General features: G+C 37.0%; 2 pseudogenes; both read left to right on the top strand.

Moving 5' to 3' along the window:
- LOC116752676 lies at window positions 1-1016 on the top strand (annotated as a pseudogene).
- A 7416-nt stretch (window positions 1017-8432) lies between these two features.
- Window positions 8433-9277, top strand: LOC116752675 (annotated as a pseudogene).
- The last annotated feature ends 8165 nt before the right edge of the window (window positions 9278-17442 follow it).

The following is a 17442-nucleotide window of genomic DNA, read 5'->3' as shown; positions in this document are numbered from 1 at the left end:
ATGTTACTTTACATTTACTGCATTGTATTTTAGAGGCCATCTAAGGATATGGAAACGGAAAATGCAACAGAGCTGACAGAGTTTGCTCTCACAGGACTTACATACCAACCAGAGTGGCAAATCCTCTTGTTCCTGCTGTTCTTAATGCTACACCTCATCACCATGTGGGAAACCGTGGTCTGATTGCTCTCATCTGTAATGACCCTCACCTTCACACTCCCATGTACTTATTCCTTGGGAGCTTGGCTTTTGTAGATACTTGGTTATCACCCACAGTGGCCCCCAAGATGCTGGTCAACTTCTTTGCCAACAGCAAAATGATCTCTCTCTTTGATTGCAAGATACAATTTTTTTCCCTTGCAATCTGTAATCATGGAATGTTTTTTGCTGACAATGGCATATGATCGCTATGTGGCCATATGCAAACCATTACACTATCCAGTGATTATGACGACTAGGCTATGCATCTGGCTATTAGTTTTTTCATTTATAGGTAGCCTTTTCCATGCCATATTTCATAATGCTTTTTTATTCAGATTAACTTTTTGCAGTTCCATCATAGTACATCACTTTTACTGTGACATTATACCATTATTTAAGATTTCCTGTACTGATCCTTCCATTAATTTTCTGATGATTTTTATTTTCTCTGATCAATATAGTTGTTCACTATTTTCGTCGTTCTTGTGTCTTACACACTTATTCTCTTTACAATCTTAAACAAGAAGTCTGTAGAAGGCATAAGGAAGGACTTCTCCACCTGTGGAGCCCAACTCCTATGTGTCTCTTTATACTATGGGCCTCTTCTCTTCATGTATGTGTGCCCTGGATCCACACAAGCAGATAATCAAGATATGATGGATTCTTTATTTTACACTGTCATAATTCCTTTGTTAAATCCAATTATCTACAGCCTGAGAAATAAGAAAGTCATAGATTCACTGACAAAAATGTTAAAGAGAAATGCTAATAGGTGTTCTTCTTTCATTAAAACAACACATAATTGTACAGGTTAGATGTTGCTATGTGTTGACTAGTGTTCAAAGTTTTTTGCATTTATAATTGTCCTACCATTTTAATGACTTAAGATGTTAGTGCCTAACAGATTCCTTAAAGTATTTGCATATCTTATTCAAAAATATGTAAGGAGGGGGTGGAGGCAAGATGGCGGACTAGGAGGACGCGGAATTTGCGTCCACATTCCCTGTCCACTAGGGCACCTACCAGGCACTGGTGGGGTACCATGGACACCTAGGGTACGGGAGGAACCCCCAGCGACTGGGTAGGACATGGAGCATGGGGGGAGTGAAGGGGGAGGAGAAGTGGAGGCGGGACGGGACTGGCACTCCTGAGGGGCAGCTGGGGGAGAAGAAGGGATCCCACACCCGAAGGGGGAAACTGGGGGACCATCGGGAGGACAGAGGATCAAAAGGGAGCATAGCCAGGTTTCCCCTGCCCACCTGGGGCCCCAGGAACCTGCTGAGATCCTGGGCCTGATCCTCTGCCCACCGAGGCCCCCTCCAGCCGCGCAGGTCCTGAGGGAGTGGGGGGAGGGAAGGGGGAGCAACAGTAAAGGATGGACCTACAGGCCGGCACCTCTGAGGGGCGGCTGGGGGAGGAGAGGAGTTTCTACACCCAGCGGGATCCACCCATGGTTAGGGGTCCAGGGGGGATGGGGGAGACCCTGTGGGAGACCCTGAGGGGGGAACGGAGGAATGGAAGGGAATGTGGCCAGCACTTTCCCTGTCCACTTAGGCACTGGGGAGCCTGTTGGGCTCTCAGGCCTAATCCTCTGCCCTCGGAGCTTCCCTCTTACCGCACAGAGCCCAAGCCCTGTCCCTACACCCGCACTGAGGGCCCTACCTCTACACTCAGAGACCCCCTCCAATGTGCTGGGCCTAAACCCCACCCACACACCCTCACCCAGGGCCCTACCTCCAAACTCCAGAACCCCACACTCCACTCATGCTGCCTCTCCCCTTCCACACAGGTCCTAAGCAGAGGCCCTGCACCTCGCTTTAACATCGCCCTGCCTAGGCCCCGCCCCAAAGGCCTTTTCTGGCTGTGTGCGTCCTGAGCCTAAGCCCTGCCTAGGCCCCACCCCTGCCTAAGTTCCACCCCCGCCTAAACTCCACGCCCCCTATAGCCAAGGACTTTTTTTTTCTTCTTCTTCTTTTAGATTGGGGTTCCGTTTTACCTTGTTGTTGTTGACACGTGTATATTTTTATTTTTTCTAATAAATCTTTTATTTTTAAAAATTTATTTTATTCTTTATACTTTGTTATTGTTCTGCTCCTTTTGGCTTGTTCCCCCCTTCTTTTTTTTTTTCTTTTTTCTGTTTTGGTTTTGTTTTACCTTGTTGCAGTTGTTTCGATTATATTTTTATTTTTCATAATATATTTTTTACCTTTCTAATTTTATTTTATTTTTTATTCTTTGTTATTGTACTGCTCCTCTTTTTCTTTTTTTTTTTTTTCCACTGAGCCACATGGCTTGTGGGATCTTGGTTCCCAGGCTGGAGGTTGGGCCTCCAAACAAACAAAAAGCAAAAGCCCAAACAAAATTTGTTCTCAAAAATTATATTAAGATTTAAAGGGTTTTCTCTTCTAAATGTTAGAAAAACTAAAGTATAAAAGCAAGCTTTTAATCTACTCTGATATACTCTGGAAAATTTTACACAATTTTCTTAGAATCAGAAAAATTGTAGATGAGTCAATTCAGATTAGGAATACCACTAACCTGGACTGATTCCAATTATGAGTATTGTTATATGCATAGCATTAACAAAAACCTGGAGATGCTGATCAAGCATATTGAGATATAAAATGTTAAAAATTCTACATTTATAAACAAAACACTTATTGATTCTTATATGTACAATTATGAAAGAAAAAAATAATTTACTGAGAACCTACTATCTGCTAGGCACTAAGCTAGAACTCATATATATTACCTACTAAAGAGTTAGACATGATTTTTCACGATTTTCCTCAGTAAAAAATTTCATGCTTTGAAATATCAAGGAAAGGATTTATTACCAAAAGACCAAATCTAGAAATAATAAGCAGATTAATTGATGTATGTGATTCTCTGATCATTTGCCTTTTGGCCTCAATCCATTTTCCAACTTCCTCTCCTGTGTTTTGTTTTATAATTAAGGACCACTGTAAACTCTATTTCCCAGACTCCCTCCCTTTCAAATGTCTTCTGGCTAGATTTGGACAATGATGAGCACTGTAATTAAAGAGTGGGGGGAAACCCACAATATTTCTGCCCTGTTCCACTGCTGTAGGGAATGTCTCCAGCACAAGCTGCATCTTATCACTGAGTCCACCTCCTGCAGGGAAACTGCTCATGCGGGTCAAATCATGGGTTCTGTTAACTAACCACTCATCCTCATGGGAGCTTCCTACCATTAGTAATCTCTGGGCTGCCTTACTATTCCCTGTTTGACTTTTTGATTTTACAACACTTTCAAACCATTTGCTAAATTAAATTTTCTCTTCTTAACTGGTGGGTAAGGTCTTTGTTTTCCTGAATTGTTCCTCTTACAATGACTACATAAAATTTAAAAACTTTTATATAATAATAAAATAGAAGAGTTAACAGCCACATAAAAATACAAGAAAAGATATTTAAGACATTTATGAGGGAAAGAAAAAGTTTAACACCTTTAATATATAAGGAACTCTTACAATTCATTAAAACATGCAAACATCTGAATGGAAGGAAGGGCCAGTGAACATTCAACTGAAGAATTTAAAATATCCAATACGTTTAAGAAATATATTTAACTTATTTCAATTTAAATAAATGAAATTAAAAATTTTTTGTTTTATTTATTTTACTTCTATGGGGTGAGGGGAAAGAAGAGCTATCTGTTTGGAAAACATTTAAAAGGATAATGATAGCCAATTTGTGGGAATATAATGGAGCAGTTTTACTGCTAAGATTGATAGTCTTTATGAGGACAGTAAACAAAATAGATTAGATTGGGGGTGGCCACAACTGGGGAAGAATCTTGATCATGGGACTTAGAGGTCATCCGGGCCCAGAGTAGAGCCTGGGTGGGACAGTAGTGGCCATTGATGGCACTTACTAAAGTGGCACCTCAGAAGCCACCCAGATCTCTTAGCAGAGCCATGGACACCTACACAGGCAGCACACTGAACCTCTGTGCATGTGACCCACTCATTTTAACACTCCCCTCTGCTGGGGCAAGTGTTCTAGCACAGGGAGAGGGAAAAAGACACACTTAAAGGGAACAGGGCCCCCTCAAAGCCCAATCCTCATGGCTTCTGAAAAAATAATAAAACATAAATAAACAATTTACCAGATAAAAAATTCAAACACTGGTAGGAAAAATGTGAACTGAATTGGGGAAAATAATTGATCTAAACACTGAACAATTTGACAAGGGACTAGAATGCAAAAAAGACCCAGTCAAAAATGAATAATTTAATAGCTGAAATAAAAAACACACTAGAAGAAATGAATAGCAGATCAACTGATACAGAAGAATGCATAAGTGATTTGGAAGACAGAATAATGAAAATCAACCAATAGGAAGAAAAACAAGTTTAAAAAATAAAAGCACTCTGGAATACCATGAAGTGTTTCTACATTCACATTATAGGGGTTCCAGAAGGAGAAAATAGAGAAAATGGTGGAAAAAATGTATTTGAGGAAACTGTAGTTGAAAATTTCCCAAACCTGAAGAAGGAATAGATATCCAGGTACATGAAGCACAGAGGGTCCCAAAGAAGATGAACCCAAATAGATCCATACCAAGACATATCCTAACAAAAGTTAAAGAGAGAACTCTAAGGCAGCAAGAAAAAGAAGAGCCATATTCAAATGAATCCCCATAAGACTATCAGCTGATTTCTTTGCAGAAACTTTGCAGGCCAGAAGAGAGTAGCATAATGTATTCAAAGTCCTGAAAGGGAAAAACTTGAAACCTAGGATACTCTACCCCTCAAGATTATGATTTAGAATAGAATGAGAGATAAAGAAATTCTCAAACAAGCAAAAACTAAAGAAATTCATCAATACTAAAATGGTGAAGGGTCTTCTCCAAATGGAAAAGAAATAAGAATCTGTAAGAAAGGGGAAAAAATCTCACTAGGAAAGGCAAATATATAGTAAGGAGGGAGGACCAATCAATTAAATAAGCCAGTGTGTAGATTAAAAGACAAAAAATTGTATGAGCAACTTTAACTACAGTAAATAGTCAAGGGGTAAGCATGAAGATATAAAATATGACATCAAATACACAAAATGTTAGGTAGAGGAGTAAAAATGTACATCTTTTTTTTTTTTTTTTTTTTTTTTTTTTTTGTACACAGGCCTCTCACTGTTGTGGCCTCTCCCATTGCGGAGCACAGGCTCCGGACGCGCAGGCTCAGCAGCCATGGCTCACGGGCCCAGCCGCTCTGCGGCATGTGGGATCTTCCCAGACCGGGGCACAAACCCCCGTCCCCTGCATCGGCAGGCGGACTCTCAACCACTGCGCCACCAGGGAAGCCCCAAAATGTACATCTTTTAGATTGTGTTTGAGTGCAAACTACCAGTTTAAAGCAAGTAGATATACAGGTCAACATTTAGGAATCCCATGGTAACCACAAAGCAAAAATGTACAATAGATTCACACACACATACACACACACACACACACACACACACACACACACAAAGAATGCAAGCATACTCTTAAAGAAAATAATAAAACCACAAAGGAAGAAAAAGGAAGAAAGAATGAACAGAGAAGAACTACAAAAACAACCAGAAAACAAGTAATAAAATGTCAATAATTACTGTAAATGACAATGGACCAAATGCTCCAATCAAAAGACAAAGAATGGCTCATTGGACTCTTCAATAGGCTGCTTTCAAGAGACTGCTTTCAGGGATAAAGACAAACAGACTGAAAAGGAAGAGTTGGAAAAAGATATTTCATATAAACAGAAATGACCAGTAAGTGGGGGTTAGCAATATTCACATCAGACAAAATAGACTTTAAAACAAAGGCTAGAGGGCGGGAAGAGGGACCAATCAACTGTGCGGCCAGACTTAAAAAAAAAAAAACAAAAAAACAAAAAAAAAATACAAAGGCTATAATGAAAGACAGAGAAGGGCATTATATTATGATCAAAGTATTAATACAAGAAGATGTTATACTCATTAACATATATGCACCTAATACAAGAGCACCTAAATATATCAAACAAATACTAGCAGACATAAAGGGAGAAATTGAAAATAATACAATAATAGTAGGGTACTTTAACAGTCCACTTACATCAATGGACAGATCATCCAGACAGAAAAGCAATAAGGCAAGAGTGGTCTTAAATGACATGTAAGCCCAGTAGAACTTAATAGATATATACAGGACACTACAGCTAAAAATAGCAGAATATACTTTCTTTTCAAGTGCATATGGAATGTTCCCCAGGACAGATTACAAGTTAGGCCACAAAACAAGTCTCAACAAAATTAAGAGAATAGAAATTATATAAAGCATTTTTTCCAACCACAACATTATGAAACTAGAAGTCAATTACAAGAAGAAAAATGAGGAAAGAACAAACAAGTGGAGATGACAGAACATGCTACTAAAAAACCAATGGGTCAATGATGAAATCAAAGCAGAAATCAGAAAATACCTTGAGACAAATGAAAATGGAAGCACAACACTCCAAAATCTATACGATTCAGCGAAAGCATTTCTAAGAGGAGGCTTTATAGCCATTCAGGCCATTCTCAATAACAAATAAACAAACAAAAAGCAAATAAACAACCTAACCAACTAAAAGATTTAGAAAAAGAAGAACAAAGCCCGAAGTTAGCAGAAGGAAGGAAATAATAAAGGTCAGAGAGGAAATAAACAAAATGGAGATCAAAATGACAATAGAAAAGATCAAAGAAATCTAGAACTGGTTCTTTGATATGATAAAAAATTGATAAACCATTAACCAGGCTAACCAATAAGAAAAGAAAGGACCCAAATAAATAAAATAAGAAATGAAAGCGGAGAAATAACAGCTGATAACACAGAGATCCAAAAAATCTTACGAGAATACTACAAATGGTCATGTGCCAACACATTGGACAACCTAGAAAAAATGGGCAAATTTATTGAAATATACACCCTGTCAAAACTGAATCAAGAAGAAACAAGCAATTTGAACAGACTGGTCACCAGTAGTGAAATAGAATCTGTAATTTTTAAAAGTCCCTTCAAACAAAATACAGGACCAATGGTCCTGCATCTTCTTGATTCAGTTTTGGCAGGGTGTATATTTCAAGAAATTTGCCCCTTGCCAAAACTGAATCAAGTAGAAACAGGCAATTTAAAGATGTAGACATAGAGAATGGACTTGAGGACATGGGGTGGGAGGGGCAAGCTGGGGTGAAGTGAGGGTAGCATTGATATATATACACTACCGAATGTAAAACCAATAGCTAGTGGGAAGCAGCAGCATAGCACAGGGAGATCAGCTTAGTGCTTTGTGACCACCTAGAGGGGTGGGATAGGGAGGATGGGAGGGAGGCTCAAGAGGGAGGGGATATGGGGACATATGTATGCATATGGCTGATTCACTTTGGCGTACAACAGAAGCTAACAGTATTGTGAAGCAATTACACTCCAATAAAGATCTATTAAAAGAAAAAAAAAAAGTACAGGACCAGACAGCTTCACTGGGGAATTGTACTAAACATATAAAGAAGAGGTAATACCTAAACTTCTCAACACATTTCAAAAACTGAAGTGGAGGGAACAGTCCCAAATTCATCCTATGAGGCCACCACTATCCTGATACCAAAACCAGACAAAGACACTAAAGAAAGAAAATAATAGGCCAATATCTTTGATCAAGATAGATGCAAAAATCCTCAACAAAATATTAGCAAACCATATCCAACAAATATAAAAAGGATCGTATACCATGATCAAGTTGGATTTATTCCAGGGATGAAAAGATGGTTCAGTATTCACAAATAATGTGATACACCATATTAATAAAAGGAATGATAAAAATCATATGATCATCTCAACAGATGCAGAAAAAGCACTTGCCAAGATTCAACATCTATTCATGATAAAAACTCTCCTCAAAGTGGGTATAAAGGGAACATATCTCAACATAATAAAGTCCATAAATTTAGCACATATTTAGAATGTCTTTCATTTTTCTAAGTCTGTCCATTGATTCACATTTTTTGAATTTAAATGATTGCATTTATTCCCATCCCCCCCGCAAAAAAAAGATCCCATCTATTAAGGAGGTATAATAAACAAAATTAAGAGGAAATTCTGAAGTGCATGTTTCATTTCAACTCTCTTCCTCCATAGGTTCACTTTATAATTTCTTACTGACTATTCCTTTCATTTACTCCATGTACTTCAGACACTGCCCAGTGAGGAGATGGAAAAAGAAAATGCAATGTTACTGATAGAGTTTATTTTCATAGGACTTACATATCAACAAAAATGGCAAATCCCCTTGTTACTGGTATTCTTGGTGATATATCTCATCACTGTCATGGGGCATCTTGGTCTGATTGCTCTTTTATGTAAGGACCTTCATCTTCACATCCCCATATACTTATTCCTTGGGAATTTGGCTTTTGTGGATGCCTGGATATCATCCACAGTGACCTCCTCCTGGCCCCAGCCAGATGTTGGTGAATTTCTTTGCCAAGAGCAAAATGATATCTCTCACTGAATGGAAGATACAATTTTTTCCCTTTGTATCAGTGTAACCACAAAATGGTTTTTGTTGGTAACAATGGCATATGATCGCTATGTGACCATATGCAAACCGTTACATTATCCAGTAATTATAACCAATAGACTAAGCATCCAGCTGTTGGTTTGGTCATTTTTAGGTAGCCTTGCTCATGCCATACTTCATAATGTTTTTAAATTCAGTTTAATGTTCTAAAATTCTATCATATACAGGACATATACTGTGACATTGTACCATTGTTTAAAATTTCCTGTACTGACCCTTCCATTAATTTTCTGATTGTATTTATTTTCTCTGGGTCAATACAGTTGTGCATAATTCTGACTATTCTTGTCCCTTATAAAGTTGCTCTCTTTACAATATTAAAAAAGAAGTCTATACAAAGCATAAGGAAAGCCTTCTACACATGTGGAGCCCATCTCTTAACTATCTCTTTATAATATGACCCTCTATTCTCCATGTATGTGCTCCCTGGATCTGCAGAAGCAGATGCTCAAGATACAGTGGACTCTCTGTTTTGAACTGTCATAATTCCTTTGTTAAATCCAGTCATCTATAGTCTGGGAAATAAGAAAATCATAGGTTCTCTGGCAAAAATGCTAAAGAAAATGCTTAGATCTCATACTAATATCTGTTCTCCATTCATTAAAAGTCACATAAGTGTGCAGATTAGACACATGTTGATTAGTGTTCAAAGTTTTTGCACTTACAATTGCCCTAGAGATTTTACAACTTAAGTTAGGAGTAGTAATAAATATATTAAAATATGTGCATATATTAGTCAAAAGTATAAAAACCATAGAAAAATTTAATCAAGTGTTCAAGTCAAATTAATTAAAGAGGAAAACAAATTAATATATTTTACACATATGTTCTCAATGTGGCTCCATAAATGCACGATGCACTATAACAGCACAATTGCTCTGAAAAAAAACTGAATATGATTTTTTGATAGTAAAACAGCTGTGCAGCCTGGAAGCTCATATCATGTTTACCTCCACAGTGGAGGCAGGTTTGTGTTTAAGGAAACAGAGGCCAATTACAGGAATTTTGCTAGCCACCAAAAGGACTTTCATTACATTCTATTTGGGACATGGTGAAATTTATTTCTTGTGGGGACTTAATTCTCATATTACACAGAGAAATCAGCAGAAATGAGAAGGCAATAAGAAAAAATGAGAAAGGAGTTAAATTAGTGAAAGTCAGAACAAATTGTAACAGGATGTTTTCAGCTCGGTGTGTGTCTATAAATAATGAGAAGAGGGAAGCTGCCTCTCACTGTCTATGATGCCTTGAAAGGCACTGTCCAGTTTTCTTGTATGTTGTATGGTAATCTGAAAAGCTTTACTAATTCAGAAAGCTAAGAGATGAGATTTCAGATTTAACTGGGATGGGCATAGAGAAGAAAAGAGAAATGATAGAATAGGAAGGAAATGGATTAATCCTTCCTACAATTTAAAAATAAAGAAACTGATAAGAGAAAAAGAAGTAATATATAAAGGTTATTAGAATATATTATTGAGTAAAAGAGGCTTCATATGCGTATTATCAAAGTTCAAATAGTTTTAAGATGATATGATATTGGTGAGTCCAGTGAGTAGCTAGAAAAGACATAAAAATGAACAAGAGTTGTTCCCCCAAAGTCCCCCAAATCATGGGGGCATGATTTGTGCCCCCCAAAGTCCTTAAATGTTAGCTTTTGTCTCACTCCATACTCTATGAATAATAAGTGATTCATCTTCAGGTCCATCCCTGACCTTCAAATCTCACCACTGATTCCATACACATTCCTACTGACACCACTGAGGCCCTCACCCTAAAATTACTCATATTTGTCATTTGCAATAGTCTTGTTACTTCCTTTATACTATGTTGATATTCTCTTACTTCCCAAACATTAGTGTCAGATTATTCTTCATAAACAAAACTCTGATTAAATAATATTCCTCTTCAATAAATTTTAGTGGATTGCCATTGCTACCAGATTGTGTGTATATATGGTACATGTATGCAGAACTTCATATATGAATAGACATGTTTAATTTTCAGATCTATGTATAGATAACATGATATAAAAACACACCTACATCTAAATATATTACCTTGCATTTGCTTATGCTGGCATTATTTGAGGACTTTCCCCCCAGATTTGATTTAATTCTGAAATCTCTGCCTCCACAATTTTCCTAATGGACCATATGTTATACCCAAAATGAATTACTGACAGCCTCTGGATAAACCTTCCTCTCAGGTACATGGTTTTGTTCATACAGGTCTGTCCACTGAGAATGCTCTCTACAGGTGCATCTGTCTTTGTTTACAATTGAAATGGCCCTTTCTTCAAAGTCTATCTTAAATGTTACAGTTTCCATGATGCATTTCCAGATTACCTCAGAGAGAATAGGAATGCTTCCTCGTTTGAAACACTGAGTAGTTTATTTGTTCTTTTAGACCACAAATGACCTATAATACTTATTTTTGGCCTACAAGCATTTTTTTTCAGACTGTGACTTACAAGTCTGATTATTCTTCAATCTTTTGTGGTACTTAGCACAGCTGTTTACACACATGAGGTCCTAAATAAGTATTTATGAAATATACAAACAATTGAAATAAATATGACTTCAAAAATACTTCAGATGAAGTAAGAGTGCATCCCTTATTTTCAATCTTGTAATAAGTTCAGGGAGATCACTTTGCCTGGGATGGCTACTGCATGTCAGTTCACCACCCTGTTTCTTTTAAGATAATCACAAGTATCATACACATAAAGTGAATTAATCTTATTCTTTTTATCATGAGGATTAGCTCCTGGGATATATCAGGAGAAGCCCTTTAGTTAGATCTTTGGATTAAAGTATTTCTAACAATGTCATTATTACATATTTCAGGAGGTGGGTACAAGATTAGACCAGGTCAACTTCCAGGAGAGATACATTGATTTCACTAGAAAAAAATTAGCTGTCAGGCTGGATCAAATTTTGGACCACCATTCTCAAAGAAGTTTCATATACAAGTTATTCCTTGTGCTATAAAAATATGATGATACCTTGTTTGAGAAGGTACGTTCTAAGTCAGCTTCATTTGGGGGTTACAGTTAACAACAGCATCATGATATTTCCATTTATTTTTCAATATAAAGAATGTGGTTCACTAAATATTCAGTGTTTGTATTAGTCAGAATTGTCCAGGATAGAATAGGAAATCTATATCTATCTCCACAATACATATACACACATACACACACATACATGTAGACAGATATAGAGATCAACCTACATCACTCTCTATATAAATCTACATCTTCATGTACTTCCATATCCATATCTACACCTATATCTAAAGACCTGTATTATTAGATGTGACTCACCTTATTATGGAGGCTTAGGAGACCCATGATCTGCTATCGGCAAGGTAGAGATCCAGGAAAGCTGATGGTAGTTTTAGGCTTGAAATTGGAGAGCCAATGGTATATATTCCACTACATGTATGAAACCCTGAGAAACAAGAGCATGGAGGGCAAAATAAGATTCATGTTCCTGATCAATCAGCCTTCCTCTGCCTTTCTGTTCCATTCAAGCCCATAATGGATGAGATGACACCCACCCACAAAGGGTGCTGCAATCAACTTTACTTAGTCCACTAGTTCAGTACTAATCTGTTCTAGAAACACCCTCACAGACACACAAAAAAATAATGTTAACTGGATATCTGGGCATCCCTAGGCCATGTCAACTTGACACAAAAAATTAACCATCACAAGTCCACCTGTTGTCAACTTGGCTACCACACATAATTTCTTAAACTATATTTAAACTTCAAACAGAGACAATAGGTTACCTGGGCCAACATGGCAGAGTACAAAAACCCTGAGCTCACCTCTTCTTACAGACACGTCAAAATTACATCTATTTACAGAACATGATAAGACCAGAATCTACCAGAAAATATCTACAACTAAAGATATAAAGAAGGAACCACATAGAGATAGGTAACAGGGGCAGAGTTGTGGTATAATCAAGACCTATACCCCTATATAGATTGCTACATATAAACCTCATGGTAACCACAAACCAAGAATCATAATAGATACAACACAAAAAAATAGAAAGGAATCCAAATATAACAGTAAAAACAGTATTCAAATCATAAGGGAAGAAAACAAAAGAAGAAGGAACAAAAATGAAGTACAAAAACAACCCTGAAACAATTAACAAAATAGCAGTAAGTACATACTATCAAGAATTACTTTAAATGTAAAAGGACCAAATGCTCTAATCCAAAGACGTAGAATGGCTGAAGGGATACAAAAACAACACCCATATTTATCCTGCCTACAAGACACTCCCAACAGATCTAAAGACACACAGTGACTGAAAAAGTAAGAAAAAGTTATTCCATGCAAATGGAAATCAAAATAAAGTTAGGGTAGCAATACTTATATCAGACAAAATAGACTTTAAAACAAGGACTGTAATAGGAGACAAAGAAGTACATAACATAATGATCAAGGGATCAATCCAAGAAGATACAACAATTGTAAATATGTATGCACCCAACATAGGAGCACCTCAATACATAAAGCAAATATTGGTGAACATAAAAGGAGATATTGATAATAACACAATAATAGTAGTGGACATTGACACTCCACTTACATCAATGGATGGATCATCCAGACAGAAAATCAGTAAGGAAACACTGGCCTTAAAGGACACATTAGACTGAATGAACTTAATAGATATGTATATAGAACATTCCATCCCATAACAGAAGAAAACACATTGTTTCAAGTATACTTAGAACATTCTCCAGGATACATCACACATGGTAGGGCACAAAACAAGCCTCAGGAAATTTAAGAAAGTTGAAATCATATCAAGCATTCTGACCACAATGTTATGAGACTAGAAATCAATAATGAGAAAAAAAATCCCTCCAGAAAACACAAACATGTGGAAGCTAAACAACATGCTACTAAACAATCAATGGATCAATGATGAAATCAAAGAAGAAATTTTAAAAAACAGGAAAAAGTGAAAATGAAAATACAGTGATCCAAAATCTATGGTATGCATCAAAAGCAGTTATTAGAGGAAAGTTTATGGCGAAACAAGCTTACCTCAGGAAGTAAGAAAAATCTCAGATAAACAACCCATCCTTACACCTAAAGGAACTAGAAAAAAGGAACAAACAAAAACCAAAGTTACTAGAAGGAATGAAATCATACAGATCAGAGCAGAAATAAATGAAACAGAGACTAAAAGAAAAAAATAGAAAAGATCAATGAAACTAAAAACTGGTTCTTTGAAAAGATAAACAAAACTGTTAAACCTTTAGCTAGACTCATCAAGAGAAAAAGAGAGAGGGCCTGAATCAATGAACCAGAAATGAAAAAGAAGAAGTGACAATCAACACCACAGAATTACAAAAGATCATAAGAGATTATTATGAACAACTATATGCCGATAAAATGGACAACCTAGAAGAATAGGATAAATGCCTAGAAGTGTACAATCTCCCAAGACAGAACCAGGAAGAAACAGAAAATATGAACAGACCAATTGCCAGTACAGAAATTGAATCAGTTAAAAAAAAAAAAAAGAAAAGAAACTCCCAACAAATAAAAGTCCAGGACCAGAGAGCTTCACAGGTGAATTCTACCAAACATTTAGAGAAGAGTTAACACCCATTCTTCTCAAATTATTCTAAAAAATTACAGAGGAAGGAAAGCTTCCAAACTCATTTTACATTGCCAGGATTACCCTGATATCAAAACCAGAAAAATATATCACACACAAAAAAATTACAGTTCAATATCAATGATGAACATAGAGGCAGAAAAATTTTCAAATAAATATTAGCAAACCAAATTCGACAATACATTAAAAGAGTCATACACCATGATCAAGTGGGATTTATCCCAAGTATGCAAGAATGGTTCAAATTCTGCAACTCAATGTGATACACCACAGCAAAAAAATTGAAGAATAAAAATCATATGATCATCTCAATACATTCAGAAAAAACATTCTGAAAAAATTTAACATCAATTTATGAAAAATACTCTCCAGAAAGTGGGTATAGAGGTTACATACCTCAATATAATAAAAGCCATAAATGCTAAGCCCACAGCTTACATCATACTCAATGGTGAAAAGCTAAAAGCATCTCCACTAAGATCAGGAACAAGAGATACTATGCTCTATTGCCTGGAGGGAGGAGAATCAAAAAATCTATGAAAATACATTAACACCACCTTAGCAATTAATAAATATTTGGTAGAGATATTTTGAGACTATAAACTATCTTGTTTCTCCTTTAAGTTTTGCATCAGTGGATCTTACCTGTAGCAATTATTACTTTTTACTTTCATAGCAATTTTCTATTTCCCTGATTTTTTCTACATGTATTAATTGGAAAATATAGCTTATAAATAGACATAAAACCCTTGGCTTACACTCTTTTCCTTGAATTCATTGACAATAAATTATTGACAATAGTGATCCACTATTATCTATTTTTTTAACATCTTTATTAGAGTATAATTGCTTTACAATGGTGTGTCAGTTTCTGCTATAGAAAAAAGTGAATCAGTTATACATATACATATGTCCCCGTATCTCTTCCCTCTTGCATCTCCCTTCCTCTTACATCTCCCTCCCGCCCACCCTCCCTATCCCACCCCTCTAGGTGGTCACAAAGCACTGAGCTGATTTCCCTGTGCTATGTGGCTGCTTCCCAGTAGCTATCTATTTTACATTTGGTAGTATATATATGTCCATGCCACTCTCTCACTTTGTCCCAGCTTAACCTTCCCCCTCCCCATATCCTCAAGTCCATTCTCTAGCAGGTATGCATCATTATTCCCATCTTGCCTCTAGGTTCTTCTGACCATTTTCTTTCATTTTTTTTTTTTTAGATTCCATATATATGTGTTAGCATATGGTATTTGTTTTTCTCTTTCTGACTTACTTCACTCTGTATGACAGTCTCTAGCTCCATCCACCTCACTACAAAAACTCAGTTAAGTTACTTTTTATGACTGAGTAATATTCCATTGTATATATGTGCCACATCTTCTTTATCCATCCATCTGTTGATGGACACTTAGGTTGATTCTATGCCCTGGCTACTGTAAATAGAGCTGCAATGAACAGTTTGGTACATGACTCTTTTTGAATTATGGTTTTCTCAGGGTATATGCCCAGTAGTGGGATGGCTGGGTCACATGGTAGTTCTATGTTTAGTTTTTTAAGGAAACTCCATAATGTTCGCCATAGTGGCTGTATCAATTTACATTCCCACCAACAGTGCAAGAGGGTTCCCTTTTCTCCACACCCTCTTCAACACTTATTGTTTGTAGATTTTTTGATGATGGCCATTTTGACCGGTGTGAGATGATATCTCATTGTAGCTTTTTTTTTTTTCTTTGCGGTACGGGGGCCCTTCACTGTTGTGGCCTCTCCCGTTGCAGAGCACAGGCTCCAGACGCGCAGGCTCAGCGGCCATGGCTCATGGGCCCAGCCACTCTGTGGCATGTGGGATCTTCCCGGACCAGGGCACGAACCCGTGTCCCCTGCATCAGCAGGTGGACTCTCAAGCACTGTGCCACCAGGGAAGCCCTCATTGTAGTATTGATTTGCATTTCTCTAATGATTAATGATGTTGAGCATTCTTTCATGTGTTTGTTGGCAATCTGTATATCTTCTTTGGAGAAATGTCTACTTAGGTCTTCTGCCCATTTTTTGATTGGGTTGTTTGTTTTTTTGATATTGAGTCGCTTGTAAGTTTTGGAGATTAATCCTTTGTCAGTTGCATCATTTGCAAATATTTTCTCCCATTCTGAGCGTTGTCTTTTCGTCTTCTTTATGGTTTCCTTTGCTGTGCAAAAGCTTTTAAGTTTCATTAGGTCCCATTTATTTTATTTCCATTTCACTAGAAGGTGGGTCAAAAGGATCTTGCTGTGATTTATGTCATAGAGGGTTCTGCCTATGTTTTCCTCTAAGAGTTTGATGGTGTCTGGCCTTACGTTTAGATCTTTAATCCACTTTGAGTTTATTTCTCTGTATGGTGTTAGGGAGTGTGTTCTAATTTCATTCTTTTACATGTAGCTGTCCAGTTTTCCCAGCACCACTTATTTAAGAGGCTGTCTTTTCTCCATTGTATATTCTTGCCTCCTTTATAAAACATAAGATGACCATATGTGTGTGGGTTTATCTCTGGGCTTTCTATCCTGTTCCATTGATCTATATTTCTGTTTCTGTGGCAGTACCATACTGTCTTGATTACTGTAGCTTTGTAGTATAGTCTGAAGCCAGGGAGCCTGATTCATGCAGCTTGGGTTTTCCTTCTCAAGATTGCTTTGGCAATTCGGGGTCTTTTGTGTTTCCACACAAATTGTGAAATTCTTTGTTCTAGTTCTGCAAAACATGCCAGTGGTAGTTTGATAGGGATTGCATTGAATTTGCAGGTTGCTTTGGGTAGTAGAGTCATTTTCACAATGTTGATTCTTCCAATCAAAGAACATGGAATATCTCTCCATCTATTTGGATCATCTTTAATTTCTTTCATCAGTGTCTTATAATTTTCTGTATACAGGTCTTTTGTTTCCTTAGGTAGGTTCATTCCTACATCTTTTATTCTTTTTGTTGCAATGGTAAATGGGAGTGTTTTCTTAATTTCA

The sequence above is a fragment of the Phocoena sinus genome, chromosome 4, assembly GCF_008692025.1.
Source record: "Phocoena sinus isolate mPhoSin1 chromosome 4, mPhoSin1.pri, whole genome shotgun sequence".
Taxonomy (NCBI): Eukaryota; Metazoa; Chordata; class Mammalia; order Artiodactyla; family Phocoenidae; genus Phocoena; species Phocoena sinus.
This window is presented reverse-complemented; position numbering and strand designations above follow the sequence as displayed.